This window comes from Ursus maritimus, unplaced genomic scaffold (genome assembly GCF_017311325.1).
Source record: "Ursus maritimus isolate PB19 unplaced genomic scaffold, ASM1731132v1 scaffold_21, whole genome shotgun sequence".
Classification (NCBI taxonomy): Eukaryota; Metazoa; Chordata; class Mammalia; order Carnivora; family Ursidae; genus Ursus; species Ursus maritimus.
Genome location: NW_024424564.1, coordinates 23,719,534 through 23,724,779, shown reverse-complemented (window position 1 = coordinate 23,724,779; position 5,246 = coordinate 23,719,534).

Genomic DNA, 5,246 nt, shown 5'->3' with positions numbered 1-5,246 from the left:
GTTCTCATAGCTTTATTTCTATCTTCTTCCATTTCAGTTCCTGATTTTGTTAGTTAGTTCACTTTTTGAATTTTAATTTTCCCCTTTAACATAATTCATGTAGATTTTAAAGCTTATTCCCTGTCTAAATTAATGTTCCTTCTATCCTCCTATCCTTTAACATGGCTTCTCTGTTACTGAAGTCTTTACTTTGTTTTCTCTTTTGGTTGGCCAGATTTCATGATCATGTAACCTGTTCCTCTCCCTCCCCAGCAGGGATCATCAGATCTCTTACAGACAAGAATATTTGCCTGTGGCCTTTATAATTGGAATACAAAATAATAGAATAAAAATTGGAGATTGAGTATTTTCCCTTGTAGTTTTTTTAGAGGCTATTAAACATCCTGAGAAGTCCCTTTCTTTCGCCTTTCTACTTCTGCTTGAAATCCCTAGGAATCTGTATCCCAGTATTTTTCAGTATGGACCCTCTGTATTATTATTATTATTTGAAAATATGAATCTAGGCAAAACTTCTGTTAATTTCTCTTTCAGAATTTTGTTTTATATTAATTCTATTTTCTTGCCTTCCTTTCAGAGGCTGCATAAAGCCAAAAGTAAAGATATAAATTTAGCTTCTGAATGGATTTGTAAAAAACAATTTTAAGTTTGTTGGATCACCTCTCTCTGACTTCTGTTTCCATTAGCTTTTTCTCTGAATTACTTTAAGATATTTGATTCTTTTCATTCATTTTTTTAAAAGATTTTATTTATTTATTTGACAGAGAGAGACACAGCCAGTGAGAGAGGGAACACAAGCAGGGGGAGTGGGAGAGGAAGAAGCAGGCTCCCAGTGGAGCAGGGAGCCCGATGCAGGGCTCGATCCCAGGACCCTGGGATCACGCCCTGGGCCAAAGGCAGACGCTTAACAACTGAGCCATCCAGGTGCCCCTCTTTTCATTCTTTTTGAGAATTTTCCTGAAGCCTGTTCTCCATGTCCATGGATGTACTTGTAGAGCCTCTATTTGTTTCTAATGTGCCTTTTATTCCTGTACTGAATTTTCCCCTTTCTTATCTGTATTCGTCCACTTAACTTTTTTCTTCTCATTCATTTTTTATATCTTTTCTTTTGAGTTTTTTTTTTAAGGGGACTACTTTATCTTTATGTTATTGTATTCCTGAGTTTTCTTAAATAAGTAATCTACTTGAACCTCTAGAGCTATTTTCTACATTTGTCTTCTGCTTATGTTTCTTCCCCTCTCAACTACTACCACTCCATCTCCCTGGTTCTATATAAAACTCTATCATTCTTAGTAATTTTCTTTAAATGGGTAGAGTTCTATCTTGTCATTTGATAAAGAAATTAGTGAAATCTGTGAAAATGGAGCCTAGATCAAGTGGTCTGAGGAACTCCACATCTTCAGTTCAGATTTATTCTCTGGAACAGTGGTTGTCAACAGTGGTTTTTTTTTTTTTTTCCCATACAATCAGTAAATATTTTAGGCTTTGCAGTCTGTACAAAGTGGCTCTGCTATTGCACCACAAAATTAGCTATAGAAAATATGTAAATGTGTGGGCATGGCTATGTTCCAATAGAATTTTATTCTTAAAATCACACAATGGGTTGTATTTAACCCATAGGCAATATTTTGTTGACCCTTGATCTTGAATATCTGTTGCTCAGGGGTAGACAGGAGGCCTTTACAGGTAATGATGTAGGCAGCTAACGCAACTCCTAGGTACAGATGAAGGGCAAGAGACGATAGCTTGTTTCTGTCGCAGGAGTGGTTGCTGCTAACTTGGCTGTGCAGTTACCTGAAACTGATAACCCTACTGCGCGTGACCTGTAGAGTACTGATACTCTTTGACCTTCCACCTCACTTTCTTCCTGGACATTCTTGCTTCATTTCTTGTTTTCCCAGACGTAGCAATGATCAATATGCTTTTGGCAATAGTCAACCTCACTTTTTATTCTCTTTTTAATCTATGTTTATAGTCTACTTTTATGAATTAAGTTCTTCAAGTAAGCTTTTGGCATCATAAAAAATGTCATCTTTCAGAAAAGTTGGGTCTTGAAGATGTGATATTAATTTGGTTTCCAAATTGTTGTCTTATATACTACGTTTTTACAAATCCATTCAGAAACTCAGTTTATATCTTTACTTTTGGCTTTATGCAGCCTCTGAAAGTAGGTCTCTGACTCAATAAGTATACGGCTTTAGGATAAAAAAACAAAAACAAAAACAAAACCCCCCCAACCAACCAAACGTGTAATAGTGCACAGTTCTTGTAGATATCATACAATATTATTCTGTCCTACTCTTTGGGGCTCATTCGTATGACAGACAAGTTTAAACCTTGAGAAAGTAAGATGAGTGAGATAAAGTCATTTTCCAGGCAGAGCTTATGGCCTAGTGAAGAAGAAGAGCTCTAAATAAATGAACAACATATTTAGCATCCTTTTTTAATATGTTTAATTTTATAAAGGTTGCCTAGGATTTTTGTATTATATAATCTGTATATATAGATATGTTTTATATATGAGATATATTTCAGGCATTTATATCATTGTATTTAAATTTTGTTTACATTTGACATTGATTTTTTTTTCCCATGGAAAATATGAACTTTGGGTACTTTGATAAAAACTTATTTTTTTTCAGGATTTATTTATTTATTTGAGAGAGAAAACGAGTGCAGGGGGGAGGGGCAGCAGGAGTCTTAAGCAGACTGTGCCTAGAGCACAGAGCCCCATGTGGGGCTCAGTCTCGTGACCCTGAGATCATGACCTGAGCCAAAACCAAGAGTTGGACACTTAACTGACTGCATTATCCAGACACCCCAGTCTGACAGAAACTTTTAAATGTGAACTTTGCCAAAGGGTATCATATGTACATTTGTATGATTGCTCATTAAATATGTAAGAAACCATTCAGCAGTGTCCAAAGTTGTTTTTCATTTTGACTTGTTTGTGTACTTTTTTCTGCAAAGACTAGATATTTACAGAAGAGATACTACAATTTCTGAGATAATTTGGGGGAGGCTCATGAGTAACCCTCTTTTAATTTTTTTCTTTCTGAAATCGTGTGTATTTTTACTATAATAGTATTTCTAAACTTTGATACTTTCCTTACCTTTCTATTTGTATGGAAAAAACAAAAAGAATAGCTAACAACCTTAGCTTATTGAGGAAACTAAGGTTAAGAATGATACAAGTACTAGAAGTTATACAACTAATAAATAAAAGAACTAGGACACAACTCCAAGTTTGTCAGATTAAAACCAATGCTCTTATCTATGTATCAGTTAAATTACTGTGTCAGCAACTTACCTTTAGATAATTCAAGTGCAGATCTTTACATAATTCATGTCTCACAAATCACAGTTTCCTATATGTCAGGTTATTTTCTTACAGTAAAAACTATTTAGAAAATTCACTTATTTCAGTTTTTCAATCGTTGTATTTATTCATTTACTCAACTAGTATTTACTGAGTTCTCAGGGAAAAGAAAACAAATTAAACAGACATAATCCCTAAACTCTTGAAACTATTTAAACACCAAAAACTTGGTGATCTCTTTACATTAGTCACTATGAGAAGTTGTTCAATTATTCTAGAGATGTGTCTGTTATTTAAATATCTTGCAGTGCTACTTTTTCAGAATTTCCTTCACAGCCTAACTCTTAATCTTCACCAAATCCAAAATGAGGTTTTGCTATCAGGGTATATATTTTAATTTGGAAACAACTAAACACCTCCAAACCTAAAGGGAACAAATAAGTTACATAGTCAAATTAATGAATTCCTTTTTTCTTTTTCATTGAGTTACCCAGCACCCTGTCTTGTTCATTAAGATGATTATGAATTAAAGTATGATGGGCTATTTCTCTGACTATGAATGTAAATCTAACACAGTTCTATCAAAGAATTCCACTTTTTTCTAGCAATAAATGACAGAATTCTTGGGATATTATTTCTAAAGCTCCCAACCCAGCTTTGAAGAGAAACATTTATATGTTCAATCACTTTTTAAAATAGACAGTGTCATTGGTTTGTAGACATACCCTGTACACTTACTTGGTCTGTATTTGAACAGATAAAAGGATATGAGATATAACATAGAAAGAAATAAAGGGAAAAATGCCAAAGTGGTGGCAGTGTGTTTTCATGTGAGAGAATGTTTACACAAATACGGGCGCCTGGGTGGCTCAGTCGTTAAGCGTCTGCCTTAGGCTCAGGTCATGATCCCAGAGTCCTGGGATCAAGGTATCGAGCCCTGCGTTGGTCTCCCTGCTCAGCAGGAAGCCTGCTTCTCCCAGTCCCACTCCCCCTGCTTGTGTTCCCTCTCTTGCTGTCTCTCTCTGTCAAATAAATAAAGTCTTAAAAAAAAAAGAATGTTTACACAAATAATAATTGTTACCACCTCCTGCATCTTTTCTATGCTGTTCCTTATGTTTGGTGTGGCCTCACTCCATCCCTGCCCAACCGTAATGCCACTTTTATCCAACATTCCTGATCTCTCCTATTGTAATGATGTTGGGTCATATAAATTAGTGTAATTATTTGGGGGGTGCCTTTCTATTAGATATAAGCTCCCTTAAAGCAGATATCATACGATTCATTACTGGTAAATCTCTGAATTTTATCCATATTACAATTAATATCAAGTGAGTGAATGGTGAGTATGTGAACAGAAGAGATTCTGTGTAAGACAAATTTACAGGATGGCATGCAATTGTATACGTAATTCTATAAGGAATAAAATACGGGATGTGTTTTAGTCAGGTCAAAAGGAAGAATTAAGAAAAAGAATCAGAAAACTTTAATTACTAACAAATAGCATATAGTATGGATTGGAGTGTACCTGAGATCAAATTAGATTTATGCAAGGGGGAAGACATTAGTTCAAGTGTGTCTGAAGCGTATGTGTACTTTACACTTTTTACACTTCTGGGCATATTAAGCTCTGAAGGGCCAAGAACAATCAGATGTCTTACACTCTGTAGAAAGAGTTTTTATCATAAAAATTAATAATAAAGAGTTTTCAATATTTTAAGTATTTTTCCTCATTAAATATTATTGTTTTTCAACTTAAAATTTTGCAGGTACCCATAGGATATTGGACATACAGATCCAGGATTCATTAAGACTCTGTCACCTTGAAGCAAGGATTTATTTGATACCCTCCTCCATCCTTTATTCATATCCATTAACATATTTCAAAAAAGAATTAACACATTTACTATAAGGGAATTTTAAAAAATAGTAC